Source organism: Lynx rufus, unplaced genomic scaffold (genome assembly GCF_022079265.1).
Source record: "Lynx rufus isolate CCGP_SWC_20201006 ecotype Redwood Valley unplaced genomic scaffold, mLynRuf1.p SCAF_15, whole genome shotgun sequence".
NCBI classification, from domain to species: domain Eukaryota; kingdom Metazoa; phylum Chordata; class Mammalia; order Carnivora; family Felidae; genus Lynx; species Lynx rufus.
The window spans coordinates 33,655,749-33,677,081 of record NW_025814829.1 but is presented as its reverse complement, the minus strand read 5'-3'; positions in this window follow the sequence as shown (position 1 = coordinate 33,677,081).

Genomic DNA, 21,333 nt, shown 5'->3' with positions numbered 1-21,333 from the left:
AATCACATCAGCAAAGACTCTTTTTCCAAACAAGGTCATATCACAGCTTCTCGGAATTTAAGACGTGGACATATCGCTTGGGCGGCCATCATTCAACCCACTCTAATGACATGCTTTTCTGAAGGTTTTCTGAAATTAAGCTGAGAATTTTTGTGTGTGCGATATCAGATACTTATCACCAACTTGGGACTTGATACAGTGCCAAAGACTATTTACAAGAATATGTACCTCCCTCAACATTTATTAATCAAAGGCTAAACGTTTGCGTTTAAATTCGTGATTCAGGTATGAGAACGCTGAGACGTCACCTAAAATCTTGATGACATATCTTAAGATTTTTCCAAATGGCTCTAAGACCAAAATAAAGTCCAAACACCAAAGGCATTCTGAGGATGCCTAGAAGACTATCAAAACGGGTCAGAAGTAACCAGAGAGAAGAACTAATAAAATGGGTGAAAATAATCAACAAGCCATGAGCAGCATGGAAGGACTCAGCACAGGCAGTACATGTGAGCGCTTCAGTGCAAGATACCAGGAGCAGGAGCCATCACAGAAGCTGCTTTGTTGATGGGTATTAGGACAGCCGGACTGTGCATGTTATGCTGATGAAGCTACTCACCAGTATTACTTTGTGTCATGGCGCCTTCACCACGCGCTTTGTGGAGTGGTGGTTGCTTTTGACCACGTAGCTTCACGTTTCAAGCTATTTCAGGTAACAATGCATTTATCTATCCTCCTCTGTGCATGCCACGGACTCTGGAGTGGAAAGTTTGGGGGCTTCTTATCTGGTTTTGTTTTGTTTGTTAAGCTCCTGCTAAAGTAATGTATTAAGAGTGGAGTGAACTTATGTGGATCCTGAGAAACTTAACAGAAGACCATGGGGGCGGGGAAGGAAAAAAAAAAGTTAGAGAGGGAGAGAGCCAAACCGTAAGAGACTCTTAAAAACTGAGAACAAACTGAGGGTTGATGGGGGGTGGGAGGGAGGGGAAGGTGGGTGATGGGCATGGAGGAGGGCACCTGTTGGGATGAGCACCGGGTGTTGTATGGAAACCAACTGGACAATAAATTTCATATTAAAAAAAAGAGTAGAGTGAAGATTAAAGTTTATACTCTTCATATATTGTTGTAGAGAACCTGCTTTTTGTGCCTATTTTCTGCCACCTCGATACCTTCAGGGAAGGGATTATGTTCTCTGTCTCTTCAATTGCCCGATCACTAAATCCACTGACCGTCTTGGGTAATGCATTCGTTTCCTATGGCTGCTGTGACAGATTTCCATAAACGTGATGGCTTAAAACAATAGAAACTTATTATCTTACAGTTCTGGAGGTCAGAAGTTGGAAATATGTCTCAGAAGGCCACGGTCAAGCTGTCAGTATTGCTGTGTTCCTTTCTGGAGACTCTCTACGGAGAACTCATTTCTTCGGCCTTTCCAGCTTTTAGAGGCTGCCTACATTCTGTGGCTCATGGCCCTCCTTCCACGTCTTGGAGCAGCAAAACACAGGGATAGCTTATCATGTGGTATCACCCTACCTTCCTCTTCTGCTTCCTTCCTCCACACTTTTTTTAAAGCTTATTTATTTTGAGAGAGACAGTGACAGCATGAGTGGGAGAGGGGCAGAGAGAGAGAGAGAGAGAGAGAGAGAGAGAGAGAATCCCAAGCAGGTTCTGCGTTGCCATCTACAGAGCCCCACGCAGGGCTTAATCTCACGAACCTGGAGATCATGACCTGAGCTGAGACCAAGAGTCAGATGCTTAACTGACTGAGCCACCCAGCCCTTACTCTTCCACATTTAAGGACCCTTGTGATTACATTGGGCCCACCTGGATAATGCCAGCTTATCTCCCTATCTCAAGGTCCTTAATAACTTAATCACATCTGCAAATTCCCTTTGGCTGTGCAAGGTAATGCATTCACACTTGGGGGGGGGGTGGCTGGATTCCGATATGGTCATCCTTGCAGGGGGGCATTATTCACCCTACCACAGCAACAAAACAGATCAAGTAACAAGTCAGGCTAACTCCTTGCGGTTCGCACACAGGCTACCACTCTAGGTTGGGGCACATCTCTTCTGATCGCTGGGGATTTGCATTAACTCCTGGGTGGGTGCACGTAGCTGGCAGGGGGAGGGGAGGGCAATTAGATACAGGAGGCTAACGGCCAAATCATCAGCAGCCGAGTGTCTGCAGCTCACAAGTATAAAACTACCCCTTTCCGAACGATTGCCCTAAAACTTCCACCCCAGAGGGGGAATGAGGTACAGGTGCACCTCATTATAAATAAGCGCCACATAAGGAAACCTGCTTGCTCAAGCAAGGAACCCTAGCACTGACATCAGCCAACCCTCACCCTGCTGGAACTCCCAGCAGTCTGTCCCACTTAAATGCCCGCTAATGGGCCAAAGCAGTTGCTAATGGGCTAATAAGTTGGCCATTAGCAGCTTCTTAAGTAGCAGGCTGAGGGAGGTAGGTGACTGTAGTTATAGCCACTGAGAATGAGCCGCCTTCTCAGTTTATGAAAGACGCTGAATTGGGGCAAAAATTGTTTTGCCTAAAGGTTGACTTACTTGGCTCCAAATATGGAGGCAGCAATTGTTACCAAAAAATGTCTCCCTTAATAAAGATATTCACTCTGAAGTCCCCTGCTATGTTCTTCCTTTGCGCATTGAACTATTGGTTTGCTGACTATGAATTATTTCCAGAGACACTAAGGAACAGACAATTTTAAGTGAAGCCTTAAGACATACGAATCTATCAATCAGAAATGAAGACAGAGCCCCATTATAATTGTAACGTGAATGTCCCCAGCTAAGAGTGCAAATGAAGTCAGGGACACATTAAAAGCTGTCTCTCACTACCACTAATCAAGACTCTCCTGCTCCTTCACTTATCCAGTAAAGACCCGCTCAGTGCATGGTAGGTAGTGAGCTAGGCTCAGGAGGACCTCAGAGAGCAAATGGACAAAACCCTGGGCCCTCACGGAGTTTATATTCCGTAAGCGGAAAGACTGCAAATCCACAAAAAGTGAGTGAATTATAAAATATATTGGATGGCAACAAGTGCATCGAGAAAAAGCGAGGGAAGGGAATGCGGAGTGCCAGGACAGAGGCCGGCAGTAGTGAACAGGCATCTCCTTGTGCAGGTGACATTTAAGCAAATGCTTGAAGGAGGCGAGAGTAGTAAGCCAGGGGAAATCCTGGCACGGGTGACAGCTAGTGCAAAGGCCTTGGGGCAGGACAGGATCTAGCTTATTTGAGGACAAGTAGGATGCCGGTGTGTAGCTGGAGAAGGGAGAGTGGATGAAGTCATTGGAGTAACAGGGTCTGGACCTTCCAGGCCGTTTTAAGGACCTTGGCATTTCTTCCAAGAGAAATGAAGAGCTTCTGGGCTATTCAGAGCAGAGGAGTGAAGGAAGTGCATTCCTACGTCAACTCTTTCCAGGAACCCCAAAGCAATGGCTGCAAGTTGGCTTTTTCTCCCACAGTACCCTCCTCACCTCCTCCACCAATGCCCTCTATGAAATGCTGATGCCTGGCCGGACTGCTGCTCCCTGATGCTCCTGAACAGCCAGCCTTGGCATGCCACAGCAGAACCATGCAGGCGTGACCTTCCCAGCCCCGTCCTGCCCTCAGAGAGTCCATTCCCAAAGCCATACACCTTTGACACAGATGCTCAGAACCTTTCAGAACAGCTCCTCTAACGTGTGGCCTTTATGCCAGGCTAGTAAGACATTCCTATCTCTAAAACAAAACAAAACAAAACAAAACAAAACAAAACAAAACAAAACAAAAAGCAACAACAAACTTTTTTCAATTCCTAACAGACATCTTTTCATTGAAGATTTTTCTTGAATTATGTTATCCCGTAGCTCCATTTTCTTAAGTATACTATTCCTTTGAAGACTAGCTATATGATTCTGAAATCCAGCCTTTCTCCCCTCTCCTTTGGATTTATCCTATCTTGAAAACCCTTCGGATGGAAGGGAATATCTTTTTTATTGTATTTTTCCCCAATTCTGAGCACCAAGCTTTGCACACAGTATGTACTCAATCAATATCTGCTACATTCGTGTTTATGAGTCCCCTTTGACCTCAGCCATGTGCGAGACACTAAGACAATCACAGGAGTGAAAGGGACCCTCCTCCCTTCCCCGCCCCCCTAAAAGCTTATAATATATGTCATAGAAGGAAAATCGGGAAATGTCATCAAATAATGGTAGAATGTGGTTAATTACAAGAACTGGACGTTACAAACTCTGGTCCTATGAATTCAAGGAGGAACCGGGATCAGAAGAGTGGAGGACGGTTTGCCAGCAAAAGTAGGACTCGAACCGAAAACCTCAAAGGATGAACAGAATCAAAACTCGCAGAGCCACCACACTCCATTAAAGAGGCAGATATAGAGTACCTAGAAGCCACATTTGTGTTGCTTGGGCTATTTTTACAACCTACCTTGTTAATGCCTATGATTTGGCCAGTAAACCCTGCCTGGAGTTTTACAACATTACGTTAGGGAATGTAGAATAGACCTCAGCAGAAATCCTGTTAATGTTCCATCAACAACAAAACCAAACTACACTGTACTTGCCTCCATCAAATGAGCTTAAAAGACAAAGATAAAAGCGTGGTTAGCTTTGAGATAAAAGAAGTCAGACGGTTGGGGACACCAAAGAGTCTGTTGTAGGTATTCGGGATCTGGTGACTGGCACCAGGAATTAGCACATGTATATAATGGAAGAGAATTGTTTACGGACAGGTGCAGGTAATGTATGGGCTTAGGAGAGACAGAGCACATAATTGAAGGGGGAAACTACCTTGGCCGCTGAGCATTACACCATCAGGCATAATAATGCTGTTCGATGTCACTGTGGCAATTAGTCTCCCCTTGTAAGCAGAAACCCAAGAAGTTGTTGGGAAAGAGGCCATCCAAGACACCGGAGGCAGAGTTGTGAGAATCCGTCTGCCCAGATGGGAAAGAGACCAGATAAGCTGCTGTTTGATAAATCTATAAAACGACTAACAAACTGATATCCCAGTTTTACCAATGAAAAACGTTTCAGAACACATGCTTCAGTAAAGGAAATACATCCATGGGCCTAATAAAAGAGTTCAAAAATGGCTGTAGGAATTGTGAAATGTCAGTGTAGAAATCGGTTGTCTAAGAGATGAAAATGATTTTTGTATGCTACCATACAAAAGTTTGTCATCTCTGGATGCTGCCTGTTACAAGGGAGGAGATTATAAAATTTATTAGCCAAGCGCCTGCATACCCTCTAATACATAAGAGTTAGTACTTACTGATTTGGCACCACGTGCGAATTCTACGCATCATCATTTCACTGTGTTGGCCGAGTCAAGTCCCTGCTAAGAAGTTAAAGTTGTGTTAAGCGTAAAGACTTTACATTTGTGTAAAAGGCATTCTTTAGGCAACACTTGAACAAATTAAATCACATATAAATACAGGTTACTGGCTTGGAATCTGGTAAGTTTTTTCATTAAGGAACAGTCATTTTGAAAAGTAAACCATTCACGAATCCATCTAATGTATAAAAATAGACTTTTGCTTGTCTGTTCTTTGAAAGTTGAATTTACTGCCTTTGAGGATTCTAATTACTAAAATAAACAAAATAAATAAGTTATTTTTCTTCTAAAATAAAACACTAACCCACCTCAAAAGAAGGGTGTAGTCAGACCCCTGAGTCACTATTTTTTCATTCTCCTTCCTTGCTTTACATCTTAGCAAATTTGGTTTCCAGCCATGTGATTCTAAGGTGATTATATGTGCAGATTTACCCAGGACAGTATCGGTTTATACCTGATGCCCTGACATAATTATTTAGCACATCTCACTCTCAAAATGTCCCAGGTTGTCTGACAAATTACCTGGTTACCCTATATATTACAGATTCTAAGGAACTTGAAATCTATTGTATTTTGAAATCAATTAAGAAGGCAGTATTTGGGACATTATTCACATTACCTGCACGGATGAAATCAAAGCTCTTCTACAACCCACTTGGGATGTTTGGCTAAGTACAAAAGCCCTCATCCATGAATTTTCTGGGTGTGCATTTCCAAACCCGAATCAAAATCCTGTCATCACCCCCTTCTCTCGAGCACCCACCCCTTTTCCTAAGCACAGTAGAGACTATTTGCAGGTTAGCAACTAAAATCCATCAACAGGAATTTATTGAGCCCCCCTCCCCAAACATACGTCAGATAATGTAAAATCCCCAGTGGGCATCAACCATTTGAATGGACCACGATTCTTCATCGCTCAAAATTTTGTCTTCCTGGTTTTTATGTGGAAACTGAGGCTTAAGAGAAAAAGGATCGACTCATTGGGAACATAGCCTAGTAGGAGTTCTGAGCTCTGCCCCTACAAACCCTGCCCTGATACACACACATTCCCCTCCCCAGTGATAGCAGAGTACCTACAAAAGGGACACAGATTCATTCAACAAATGCCCTATTTTCTGGCTCTCTATCTTTTATATGCTGAATTGGTAATGGAGCTAATAAAGGTTCAAGATTGCTCTTTCTGGGGGCCAAATTTTTCTTTTCTCCATGTCATGTTTTTTATTCAGAAAATAATTTTCTTTGCATTGTTTTCACAAAAGCTTTCCAACACCCCCAAATAATGCAGAGAAATTGGCTTTTATTTTGAGCAGGCTTTTTCAATGCACACTGTATCTCTCAGCACATCTATTATATTAATCTAAGCCCTAATGATACAATGGGTAAAAACAGTGTACGGATGTGTATAAATGAAAAATTTAATAGATTTCCCTCTTAATGTAATAGAATTGGCATGAGGCACTGGGAACGGGAGTGAAAGTAGTCACTCAAGCATTGTGTTTACATGATATTTAAATACAAGTGGCTGGGGTATAAGTACTCCTAAGTACACCTGAAAGGGATGCTGCCTCCTAATCATTGTTTCAGCAAGTGACAGTTGTTTACACAACAGCAGCACATTCGCTGCTGATTTGAATAATAAACATGCTTAAATACCAGCTGGATAATAGAAGGATAATTGAAACATAGTTTAAAGCTCTGATTTACAGGCATTGTAGCAACACTTTTATTTGCTGTACAATGCCACACTTCTGTGCAGTCTCCGAAAAAAAATTTTTTTAAGGCATTGTTTCAAACGTGGGGGTCTATTAAACTTGATTAATGCACACAGCATATGTATCCATAGCCCAAGCCATGCCCGGGCGTACTTGAGATAGCTATTGTGCCGTGTGTTTTAGCAAAACACTCAAGGCTATAATAGAAGCATTCGGGAGGCCTGAAATGCACTGTGTCCACCAGGGCCCGGAAGGTAGTACCTGACGCAGAAACAGAGCACAGAACCTGGGTCTCATGATGCACAGGTGGAAAACAACGGGGTTGACCTGAATAATCTCTAACTGCGACGTGTCAGAAAGTTACGATTCTAAACTCTATCAAATCTTTCTCGGTTTCTTCACATGTTCTTTTCCTTCTTTGCATGCCCGTTGCTACTATCTGCATTCAGGTCAGTTTCATCTCTTACCCGGTCAACTGCATGAGGCCTAACCTGGCACCTGTTCCCAACCGGCCCTTATAGCATCACCGGGTCAAAAGTCCCTTTTCAGTTAAGAGCTCAGGGGTGAGACTGGCTGCCTGCTCAGATGAGTCTTTCGTGGGTGGGCAGTAACTGGCAGGTGTGAGTTACCACTCAAGTTCTCAAATTCGGGGATCCTGAAACATACTCGAAGCTGTTCACTCGGAATAGGTCACACTTGAGGAAGTTACTTCTGTAACCAAATTGGCAGGGGCCTAATCTGCCAGCCAGAATCCCAATATCTTCATGGATTTATCAATTTAGTATGGGAAATATATCTTAGAGGATAATTCACACTGGTCATTCAGAACACTCTCTCCTGGAGCGATGGCCTCAGAGGAGCAAATTATGTGTCAGAAAGTTGCTTAACGAACATAAAGTAAGAGCAAAAGGAATGGAATGAATTGCCACTTTTCACTCCAGGGAAAATGCTGCCTAAAAGTAATAGCACTCAGGCACCAAGCCAGACATCTATTATCTCTAATTCTTCTAAAATCTCCCAGGAATTATTATTCCCTTTTAAATACAAGAGACTGATCGAAGGCCACATCGTTGCTGAGTTATAGCATCAAAACCACACTATTTGCTAACTAATTACTAATCATCATATTGATGACCAATAATTATTACCAGACATTAATAGTCAGACCTCATTCATTCTCTCTCTCTCTCTCTCTTTCTCCTTCTGTTGCTCTCTCTCTCTCTCTCTCTCATTGGGCTGAATAAAAATGAACAGGTGTTTATTTTCTGACTCTTCTTTCAGTGAGTTACCTGCACCAGTCACAGGGGCTTACACCCCTTAGAACTAGTGGGTGCCCCATTGATATTGAACAAGTGACTGAGCGAAAGGTTAAATAAAGCTTAAACGATTGTGACTTAACGCAAGACATAGCTTTCTGGGAGCACGGCCTGGCATGTGGTAAGAGAGTTCGGACAATTATTGCATCTCCAATCCATTAAGAAATGGTGTTGGTTCTGCAAATATAGAAATCCATCTGGTATGAGTGGCTTGCTAAAATTCAGTTTCCATCACAACCATATCCTCAAATTTTGAAGACACATTACCAGCATCCTTTCACGTACAAAACACATCTCTTAACGGCCATCGTTTCATCTTGTGACTCACCTTTTCAAAACCAGTTCCAAAACCAGGAGATGCATTTGCAGAAGAAAGGACAGCAGAGCCAAGAACTCTTACTGCAGTACACCCTGCGGGCCAGTCATAGAGCCACCTTGCCCTCTGATCCCCTTCTAAGAGCATTTGCTCCAGTCACGGTCTCTGACCCCAGCAGAGCGCAGGGGTGAGGGCAATGACTTAACAACGTGAAAATGTTAATAGTGTTAACAATATATTATAAAATGTATTTTTGATGACCACATGATAATCTGCTCTATAGATGAACCATGATTAATTTGACCAGTTCTCCCATCTTGGACATTTACAGTGATTTCATGGTCACTGCATAGGGGGATAAGCATCCCTGTACTGATATGTGTTCCTATAATCTTTGCAAGTTCGATACATAAAAAGTGATATCTTGTTTTAATTTGTATGTAGTGGATTAGGGGAGAGACTAAATTTTAATGTGTCCATTGGTCATTTTATACCTTCTTTTGTTAATGTCCTATTTATATTATTTTTTACTGGGTTTGTTTTCAGTGATTTCTAGAAGCTCTTTATTTTTAATATTAATTTTTATTTTATATAATGCAAATAATTACCCAATTTTCTGTCTTTGAATTTTGTTTATTGTGGATTGGACATTCAAAAGGCATTTATAATCTCTATCTCCCTAACCCTCCTTTCATAATAAAGGCTGAAAAAATGCACTTCCCCAGACTCCTTTGCAGCCAGAAATGGTCATGTGACCAATTATAGCCAAGAGATATGAATGGAAGTTGCTGAGTGAGGCTATGGAAAAAATTTTTTTCTTTACAAGAAATAGACTCTGCTGGCATTCTTCCTAGGGATTTTACCTACTTGCCTTTTTTTCTGTGTGGAAAATGAGTATGAGTCTGGAGGTACATCAACAATCATCATGCAACTATCAGGTGACTTCCATGAGAACAAAGCTCTACACTTTAAGGACAGAAAATAGAAGGATGGAGACAGCCCATGTTTCCAGCCCAGCTGGACTACCAGTCCCCAGATTGCTTCCTGAATGAAATTAAAAAAAAAAACATTATCTCTTTAACATAGATTTAAGTCAGGTTTTCTGTCATTACCAGTGGAGGATATTCTTAATTAATACAGTTATAGCAAACATAATTTTTACTATAATAAAATATACCCATTTTTCCCTTTTAAGTCTACTAAGTGCCAAACAAGTATGAGAAAAATAAATAGATGAATGGTTAATGCTTTTTGACCTGTGAATAAATATTTTCCTTAAGCCAAAGATGTCAATATCCATTTGTATTTGCTTCTAATACTAGCACACATTTTACTTCTGCTGTGAGAAAAGCATTTCTTCCATATGGAAATTTATTTTACGGAGTGACTTGGGAGAATCTAATTTTTTTCTCTAAATGACAATCCAACTTTTAAAATACCATTTACTGAACCTCTTTGACCTTGGTTGCAGCAGCTTCTTACTCAACACGTCTCCAGAGGCAAGGGAAACAAAAGCAAAGATGAACTATTGGGACCTCATCAAAATAAAAAGCTTCTGCACAGCAAAGGAAACAATCAGCAAAACTAAAAGGCAACCAGCGGAATGGGAGAAGATATTTACAAATGACATATCAGATAATGAGTTAGTACCCAAAATCTATAGAGAGAGAACGTATCAAACTCAATTCCAGAAAACAAATAATCCAGTGAAGAAATGGGCAAAAGACATGAATAGACACTTCTCCAAAGAAGACACCAACATGGCCAACCGACACGTGAAAAAATGCTCAACATCACTCATCAATAGGGAAATACAAATCAAAACCACAATGAGATACCACCTCACACCTGTCAGAATGGCTCACATGAACAACTCAGGCAACAACAGATGTTGGCGAGGATGTGGAGAAAGAGGGTCTCTTTTGCACTGCTGATGAGAATGGAAACTGGTGCAGCCACTCTGGAAAACAGTATGGAGGTTCCTCAAAAAATTAAAAATAGAACTACCCTAGAACCCAGCAATTGCACTACTAGGTATTTATCTAAGGGATACAGGTGTGTTGTTTGGAAGGGGCACATGCACCCCAATGTTTGTAGCAGTGCTATCGACAATGGTCAAAGTATGGAAAGAGCCCAAATGTCCACCGATGGATGAATGGATAAAGAAGATGTGGTATATGTATACAATGGAATATTACTTGGCAATCAAAAAGAATGAAACCTTGCCATTTACTACTACGTGCATGGAACTAAATGGTATTATACTAAGCGAAATTAGTCACTCAGAGAAAGACACATATCATATGATTTCACTCATATGAGGATTTTAAGATACAAAACAGATAAACATAAGGGAAGGGAAGCAAAAATAATATAAAAACAGGGAGGGGGACAAAACATAAGAGACTCTTAAATATGAAGAACAAACAGAGGGTTGCTGGAGGGGTTGTGGGAGGGAGGATGGGCTAAATGGGTAAGGGGAATTAAGGAATCTACTCCTGAAATCATTGTTGCACTATATGCTAACTAACTTGGATATAAATTTAAAAATAAATTATTGGGGCGCCTGGGTGGCTCAGTTGGTTGAGCGTCCGACTTCGGCTCAGGTCATGATCTCGTGGTCTGTGGGTTTGAGCCCCGCGTTGGGCTCTGTGCTGACAGCTCAGAGCCTGGAGCCTGCTTCTGATTCTGTGTTGCCCTCTCTCCCTGCCCCTCCCCAACTCATGCTCTCTCTCTGTCAAAAGTAAATAAACATTTAATAAATAAATAAATAAATAAATAAATAGTTTTTTTTCAAAATTAAAAACAAAACAAAAATTAAAATAATAAAATAATAAAAAATAAAGTAAAATACCATTTATTGAGTAATGTTTTGTTTCCTGAAAATTACTTAAAATGTTACCTTACCACTTTGATCATTCATCCTCGATAATACATTTTATATCTTGTAGAGCAAACTTAGTCTTACTCTTTTGCCCTCAAATTCTAAAACATGATTTAATGTTTAATCATTAAGTTTAGAAAAATGTTTGTTATGTTATGTTTAGAATAACCATTTAGAAATTTTTATTGAAATCAAATCTATAGATTATTGATCTTTTCAAATATTATTTTTGTCCATTTACTTGGATTTCCTGTACATCTTGCAACAATACTTTATAGTTTTCTTTTGAAGAGTTTTTTCCTAGGTATTTTACAAAATTTATTACTATTGTTGATATGTTCCTCTATTTTCTAATAGATTCTATGGTAGACAAAAAAGCAAATAATTTTTTTGTTTGCTTTACATATAGGTACCTTCTGAACTCCATAATTCATTTAAAATTATTTTAATACTTTGTATTTTTAAATGTATAACCATATTATCTGAAAATAATTATAATTTTATCAAGTTCAATCTAGTTCTATCCTTCTAGTTCTTTATCTTATTTTTTTAATTTTTAAAAAATGTTTATTTCTTTTTGAGAGGGTGTGTGTATGTGTGTGTGTGTGCTCAAGTCGGGGAGGGGCAGAGAGAGAGAGGGGAACAGAGGATCCAAAGCGGGCCCTGTGCTGACAGCAGAGAACCTGATAGGGAGCTTGAACTCACAAACTGTGAGATTATGACCTGAGCCAAAGTAGAATGCTTAACCAACTGAGACACCCTGGCACCCTATTTGTCTTATCTTACACTTTCGTACAACTGGAGAACAAGAGAGGTAGGAACAAGCATCATGGCCTTTAATGAGCCTTCCTCAAGCATCGTGAGCATTTATGAGGCTACATATTGATGTAAAATAAGTAATTTTCAACTTATAAATGTCAAAAAAAAGAGATGGAATGAGAGAAAAAAAAACCCTAAAATTTGAATAGCACTACTTAGATTACAAAATGTAGTGAATATGGAACACAAAATGATAAACTGAGAAAATTGTATTTTTTTTTAATGTTTACTTATCGGGGGGGGGGTATGCGTGGGGGAGGGGCAGAGAGAGAAGGAGAGAGAGAATCCCAAGCAGGCTCCACACTCAGCTCGGAGCCCAACGCGGGGCTCAGTCCCACAACTGTGAGATCATGACCTGAGCCCCAAATCAAGAGTCGGTTGCTCAACCAACTGAGCGACCCAGACGCCCCAAAAGACACATTGTTTGAGGTGAAGAAAGATTTGTAAGTAGATTTTAAAGACTTTTTCAGACAAAACGAATGAAGAGAAAACCACATGTAGACATTCTGCCAAAACTCTTGAAATACAACGGTGATGAAAAAGCCTACAAAAATCCACATTAGGAAAACTAGATTATCTGCAAAGAAACAAATTAAGTGCGGCTTTAGACTTCTTAGCTACCCTACATTTCAGAAAGTCACAGAGAATGATCTGTGGGATTTTGAGGGGGAATAGTTGCGATCCAAGAATTTAAAGCCCTGTCACATTGTCTTTAATGTGCGACGGTAAGAGAAAGACAGCCTTGGCTGTACTGGGTTTAGAAAATATGTCACTTATGCCTATCTTGAAAAATCACTCAAAGATGTTTTACTGAAAGAGACCTTAGAAGAGAGCAACATTCAAATCCAATGATGATAATAACAACGTCAGCAAACACATACAGTGCTTAGAGTCTGCTAGGCCTCTTCTGAGATCCTTACCCCCATTAACCGAGAGAAACTTAACACCACACTAGGAAGTACAGACTATGAATACATTTTACAGATGAGGAGCTGAGGGACAGAAAAGTCAACTAACTGCCTCCAAGGCCACATGACCAGCTGAAGGTACAGCCCGTGTCTGGACTCAGGAAGTCCTCCAGAATGCGAAGACTCAAATCATATCCCCCTGCCCCGCTCAGAACAGCACGCTGCCTACGACTCACATGCCCAGCTGAGCTCTGCCTGGAACTCTGCCCGCCACACACGGTCCCCCAGGGGACCGGCATTTCCCATACAGCGTTCCAAAGACATAGATGCTTGAAAACACGGGACAAACATTTTCAGGAACTGTTCACAGACACTCTATAAAGAGGGAGAGAGAGTGCACACGCAAAACGTAGTAAGCACAGGAACACTCAGAAACACGGAAAAGGACATTTCTCTATTGGTGACAGTGCCTATTATATGACATTCAAACACCACAAGTGCCATTCAGCTGCTTGGAAGTCACAAAAGGTGGGTGAAACCACTTATCTGCTTTGCAGAAAGGGAAAAGGAGGTGGAGAATCCTTCTCACAAAAAAAAATCCACTTTGACTTCTCATGTGTCACTTTGAGCTCTCCCAGTTGAGAACCACAACGCCTGGCTCACAACCCCAAAGGGGCAGCCGTTGTGGGAGAGAAACGGCAGGTGGGTCCCAGTGTGGGGACCCAGCCCTTTAGCCACCTGGGCGGGGTCTTAGCAAAATTCAGAAGTAGGTGAAGTTCTACTTGGAGACCTGCTTATTCTCCCTCCCACACCCCCTCTGTGTACAACGGGGCCACCTGTTCCCAGCTCTGAGCTCATGTGGAGCCGGCCTCCTCCCAGGCAGGCTCCTGCCCCTGATTCAGGTGCTCCAGCAGGACCCCGTTTCTGCCAATCTGATAATCTACTTGATGCTGAGACAGCGATGGCTGCTGATAGACTAATTCGTCTCCTTGCCAGATTACAGATGGGTTTTGTTCCAGATAAAAGTACCGCTTTAACAGCTACCTTCAGTGCCTCTTCACCACTCGGCTGGGAGGGGAGTGCGGGCTGGGCGAGCAGGCACACCCCAGCCCTGACTCCACCCCAGAACAAGCCCGACCCCGGTTCTGCCCCATCGCATCGCACTGAGTTTCGGCACACTGTCTCCTGGACCCTGTCTTTGTTCCACTGCTGATTAGCAAGTTCTGGCAATTCTGTGAAGGTGAGGTCCCATGCCAGCCGGCCTTGACCTGAGGTGTTCTGCAGCCCCGCCCTCTCCAGGGGACACTCCCCTCCCCAACTGCGAAGACAGAGACAACCCGCTGCCACCTTTTCAACTCCTGTTTAAAACAAGCTGCTTTCGAGATGCCCTCGAGAGCAATTAATTCTCTCACTGCACTTCTGCAGCACTCCGAGTCCTGCTGTCTTGAGCCTCCCACCCTAGCCAGAGAGGCAAAGCCTTGGCCTCGTCCGGGCAGCCAAAGGCCGGTGCATCTCCCTTCCTCTGATGACCACAGAGAGTTCCAGGCCCTCCTAAAAGGGGCCACCTCTTGTCCTGGAAGCGGAACCATTGTCGGACTCACCAGCACAATGAGCCTGTGAATAATGGATGTCCGGGCCTTGGAAATGGAGGCCCGGCTCACCTTGCACGGGAGTCAAGAGGGAAGCAAGGAAAGATGGGTCTCCGAGAGCCCCTCCTAGCGGGCCAGGGCGCACTAATGTTGGCCTCTTCTGCCTGCGCCGCTAAGAGCCCAGGGCAGTTCTGCTCTTCCTCTGAGTGGAATTCATTGTACCTGTTGCCTTGTGAAGCAGATTTCAACTTCTGAAGGGGAAGGAGGGGTGAAGGCTGAAGGAAAGAGGCCTGAATTTGCATTCAATAGGACATTAATGGAAATAGAAGTAAAAGAACTTCTGGAAAAAGTAGAACCACTAAACAGAGCTTCAGAAAGCTTCTCTGTTCCCCCCTGCCCTGACCGATTGTTGTCCCTCAGTTACTGGGATTGTCGCAAAACACTTTCTACTAACTGCAGACCCTGCCCCGACCTTTGCCTGGGTCCCCTCTGTCTGTCACAGCATTTCCAGAGTTCTTATCCTGGAAATAAATGTGATCACGGTGTTTCCTTGTTGAGATCCCCAGCCAGCTGGTCCCTCTGCCTGCAGAACAGGGGCTGAGGGGCCCCATCTGGCTCTAAACTCCTTCTCCAGTTTCCTGTCCAGAAAATTCCCATTTGTCCCCAAAAGCCCCAGCCACCCTGAACTTCTCCCTTTCCCCCATGAACAAAATAGGCTCACTCCCAATTCTAACCAATAGGAATACCATACTTTTTCCTTTTCTGTTCCCCCAGTCACTCCTCACCTCCTCTATGAAGTCGTTTCCTGGTCTCTCCTGGTTGCCACCGCACCTCCATTCTAGCCTGCAGCAGATTATATTATAATTTTCCCTTTCTGTGTCTCCCCCCACTCAACTCTGGGCTCCTCCAAAGTGGGGGTGGTGTCTTATAATCTCTGTATCCTCATCATCTCCTTTAGAGTCTGAAGTCAAGTAGATACTCCATAAGTATTTACTGAATGAAGGAGCCTGGCAGAAAATAATCTCCACTCTCCCATCTGTGACATCATTCACATCCCCAGCTTGCCAGGGAGGGTGATTCCTAAACACTGTGACCCCAACCCCATTACCGCCCACTCCCATTTGATTTTCCTTTCTATTGGCTTCCCTATCTTTCACTCCCCACACAACCCACTTGTGTCCTCCCGGGGACTCGCCCCCATACCTGGAACACCACCTCTCATGCCTAGAATGATGCTCAAAATTCACCTTCTTCCATCAGCCCTCCTTACGCAATGACATTCAGGTCTGGCCATTCTTTTTGCCATATCCCACCAGATGAAGATGTATCTTTCACCCTATCTTATTCTACCTTTGGATTCTTGAGATTTTTTTCTCTCTTGGATGTGTGTGTCTCAACTCTCTGATGAGAGCTCAGTCTCCCTAGAAGTATAAACTTCCAGATCCTCCCAAAACTTCCTGTCCACTGCATTACCACAGGCGTGGCCATATTAAGGGGAAGTGGGGGAGAACACAAAACTACCTGCTCTTTGCTTCAGATATAATATGAGGACAATTATATGAACCATCAAAGGATACACTGAAGTTTTACGTTTTCATAGAGTACTTTAATTTTTCCCTTCTTTTCCTTTTCTTCTCTTTCTTTCTCTTTCTTCTTTCTTTCTTTCTTTCTTTCTTCTTTCTTTCCTTCTTTCTTTCTTTCATAGTGCACAAAGCAGAGAACTGTAAGATAACTATACTGTTAAAGAGCCAAACTCAAAGTCATTCCAAATAAAAAATCTAAATCTTTGAAAACTTATATGTGAATTGGGAACAAATGGCGTCTTTGTTCCAGAATTATTTTTTTATATACCACTTTGCAGAAAATAGAATATGCTTAGCACCTGGACCAATCACGACATCCAGGTGCCTAATGCAATTTGCATATTTCTGGGGTGGAGTGCTTCCGCTCTGGAAGGCATTTGGAGGCCTTCACTCGCTTAGGAAATTCACACTTGAATCTGAGACGTGTGCCAGAATCTGCTGGGGGTGAAGAAACTGACACCGCAACAGACAGCCACCACAACCACCAAACAAAACCCCCTGCTGCCACCTTCCCACCCCTGGGAAGTCTGCTGGGAGGGTCAGATATCCCTCAGCAGCTCTCAGCAGGGCACTTGCTGTTTCCGGACATGGCTAATACTTTATTTTTCTGGACGTGAGGCAGATACCTATGCACCCATAACAGTTGATAAAAAGTTCTACTATAGCATGGTACACTAGTACAGATAGTTTGGCTACATTTTATTGCTAATATAGTCCTTCAGTGCCAATGATCTCCAGGCACTGTGTATGAGCTGAGGATTCCACGGTGAATAAGGTGTGCGGCATCCCTGACCCGAGAGGCTTGGGTCTTCCTGAAAAGACAGAAATTGTTGAGGTGAAATTGTTTAGAAATTGTTTGTGTCATGAGCGTTGCTGAGGAAACACACAAGGTGCTATGGGCATATATAATAGGGAGGAGAGAAACTGGTCTGGGGAGGGAATCAGGAAGTGCCTCCTAGAGTGTGTGACTTAAAAAAAATTTTTTTTTTTAATTTTTGAGAGAGAGATTGAGAGAGCATGCGAGTAGGAGAGAGAGGAGCAGAACGAGAGGGAGACAGAGAATCTGAAGCAGGCTCAGTGCCATGAGCGCAAAGCCCAACTCGGGACTTGTATCCACAAACTGTGAGCTCATGACCTGAGCCAAACTGAGCCACCCAGGCACCCCTGGAGTGTGTGACTTTTAAAATGAGACCAAAGAATTAATAGAATATCCTTAAAGGAGGGGGAAGGGAGAGGGGGAAGGGCCTGGAGAGAGACAGACCTCGAACCCGAAACCCTTTGGCACAAAGTGGCAGAGGCAGGATTGAAACCAGGCAACCTGACTGCATTAACCACTAGGCCCGCTGGGGGAGAGGGGTGGGCATGTCAGGCAGGGCTTTGTAGGATTTTGTCCTAAGAGAAATGGGAAGGTACTGAAGACTTGTTAAGTCAGGAAATGGCATGATCATTCTCAAACTTTAAAAAAACCACGTAGGGTAACTTCTTGGGAACGGATTGGAGGAAGACAAAGGTCAGTTCAGGGAGACCACTGAGCAGGAGATACTGGTGGCTGGGACCAGGTAGACGCAGCAGTAGAGCAAAGTGCACGGACTCAAAAGATCTTCAGGCGGCAGAAATGTGTGGACTGACTTACTGACCGGGTATAACTAGAAGGCAGAAATTACCACTCAGCTAGATGTTCCTATACGCCTTAACTTAAAATTTCAAATAATTCTTAATTCTCCACATTGGGAAATGAAGACTTAAAAAAATAAGTAATTTGGGGACACCCGGGTGACTCAGTTGGTTGAGCGTGTGATTCTTGATTTCTGCTCTAGCCACGATCCCAGGGATTGAGCCCTGCATTGGGCTCCACGCTGAGGGTAGAAACTGCTTGAGATTCTCTCTCTCTCTCCCTCTGCCCATCTCACCTGCTCTTTCTCTCTCATAAATAAATAAATAAATAAATAAATAAATAAGAAAAATAAATAAATAGGTAATTTTAAGGTCAGAGAGGCTGTAAATGATGAACACAGGATTTGAACTTAGAATTTGAAACTTATGTAGCTAGGTCTATCTTTCCTGCTCTTTGAGAACTAGGCTTACGGCTTGGTCATTTTGTATTCCAAGTCCATGGGGCCCATGCTTGGGACATGGCAGGGGCTCAGTACGTTATTGAATTAATGAGCAGGAAGAAAGGCATCCATGGATTCCATTTCTTAGGACATCATAGAGTAGCAGGTCCCACTGTCCCCAAGCTGCACCATCAGAATCTTCTAGGTCTCTTGAACAGAGAGTTTCATCCACAAGTACCCAAAGGTCTTTTCCTTTGCCTGTCAGGCCCCAACTGGTGACACCACTGGCTCTCTTTCAACGGACCATCTAAAGTCCTGTGTCTGTTCCTTATCGCCTCATCAATCCCTTAGGTTAAAAAAAAAAAAAAAAAACACTTAAGCCAAATTCAGCTGGACAGCTCAGGTATTATTTAAGTTCCTCCAAAATCTTAATAAATTTCACAAATATTTAAAAAGCGAATTAATTTATGTAAAGATCTGTACATATTTGATAAACTTGAACCAATTTAATAAATCCTGTCCTGTTTTAATAAATGCTGGATTAGGGTTAGACTTCCTACAAACAGTAAATACATAAAGAAAATATTTGTTATGTGTGTATATGTACTGTACCTGCCTTTTCAAAGATCAAGAAAAGATTATCTTTGTCATAAGGACTTTGAGCCACCGTGTTGTGTGCGTGTTTGTTGGGAAAGAGAGGGGAGAGGGCACTAATACATGTGAAGACGATCAAGCCAATGATGACTTTGTGGACAAGATGGCATGCACAGAAAGCACCAAAAGTTCAGACCACGTAAAACTTCTAGGGCAGAGTAAGGACAAGGGAAGGAGAGGACTCAAAGTACCTACACTCCATTTTTATAAATAGCAAATGCCTCTGCCACTCATTCTATCTCCCTGAACTGCCTCTACGTTTTTCCATCCAGAAAAATCCTATCAGAAAATTCTATCCATGTCCCTTCACAACTTAGCCCAGACTTTCACTCTTGTGTGAGACCCTCCTTAGCCTCGTTTCTACTTCCAGGCAGAATTGGCACTTGCTGCCCTAGACACTGAGAGCACCCCCGACGTACCTATAAGGGAGCACTTACCCTACGGTAGTTAGCAGTGTGCAAGTCTATCTCCCTCACTGCGCTGTGAGCTCCTTCATGGTGCCCCCATCAGTGACCTGCATTCTTTCAACAAACAGTTGTGGAGCAACAGTAAGTGCTAGTGGTATGCTAGATAATGACGATGCGATGGAAAGAAAATGATAGGTAGATGGTCTTTGCCTTCATGAAACTTACAGTCCAGCTGGGTATAGCAGATTCTGTTATATCTTTATAGCATTTACCTTCATAGACAGTAGGATTGGGTGGGGGGGGGTGGGCGGAGTTAGAAGGGTGAGGAAGCACTCTTAGCATATGCAGGCCAAGCAGGAGTACCAGAGAATTAGTTTCTCCACAGTCATCAAGCAATAACTGGATGGAGAGTCTGTAGATAAATACCTAAGCTTCCTCAATCCTTGGATGGGCTAACACTGTGGCCTGTTCTATACCGCTTCCCAGAGTTCCCCAGCAGATTTAAGCTCCAGCTGCCCAGGCTAGTAACTGACTTGAAAATGTTCCCTTGATAGACTGGCTCTCTTACCTTTCCTATCTCACATCCCATTTGTTACCAGGTTTTCCTGGGATCATCTCCCAAATAAACTATTTACAACCGAATCCTTTCTTCAGGTCTGCTTCTGGGAAAATTCTAAGCACGACACTGAAGAACAAAAAAGTAAGCAGTTATATAATTGCCACCTCCTAGTATTCATGCTCTTGTGTAATCCCCATCCCTTTAACCTGGCTTGTGGGCTGGACTTACTGAGCTGTTTCTAGAGGATAGAATATGGCACATGCGATGGGATGTCACTTCCGAAATCAGGCTATAAAAAGATAGTGACTTCCATTTGAGTGCTCTCTCACAAGTTCCTAGGGAAAGATGGCTGCCATGTTGTGAAGCAGTCCTGGGGAGAGGTCCACGTAGCAAAGAACTGAGGGCTTCCAGTAGCCACCTAAATGAGTTTGGAAGCAGGTATTCTGAGGCCCGCCATCCACTGAGTGAGTTTGGAAGCAGATCCTTCCCCATTCGAGCCTTGGGATGACTATAGCCCTAGCCAACACCTTGACTGCAACCTTGTGAAAGATGCTGAGTCAGAACACCTGGCTAGGCAGCACCTGGATTCTGTACCCATGGGAGATATCAAATGTTTGTTGTTTTCATCTGCTAAGCTTTGGGTCATTTGTTGTGGAGAAATTGATAACTTATAGAAGTGACAGGATATTATTCTAGGAAGATGGTGATAGAATATCATAGGCCGTCTTCCCCTTTTATTAATTCTCTCTCTGAGGCAATGCAACGAGTGTAAAAGAAAACCTTGTCACATATCTGAAAATCTGGATTCCTATGAAGATAGGATCCTAACAATGGGGAGGAAAGACTGACCCAGCCCATCTTATCTGAACCTGGAAAAGACCCAACCTCCATGTCCGTTTTTTAGAGCCCCCGTCCATACTCTCACCCCACTTGAATAAGACCATAGATGCTGCCAGGCAAGCAATTACAAGAAAGGAGATTACACAGTGAGAAATTCCCAAAGCCACTCACCTTTTCTATGGGGCTTTCTCTGCACCCAATAACTCCACAGCTCCCTTCTTGCTCAGCAGGAGTTATTCTTCATGTTAGGACCTGTATCCACTATGAACACAATTGCTGCAGAGATACTGAAACGGTCCAGAAGGTACTGCCATAGCTGCCCTTAACTGAAT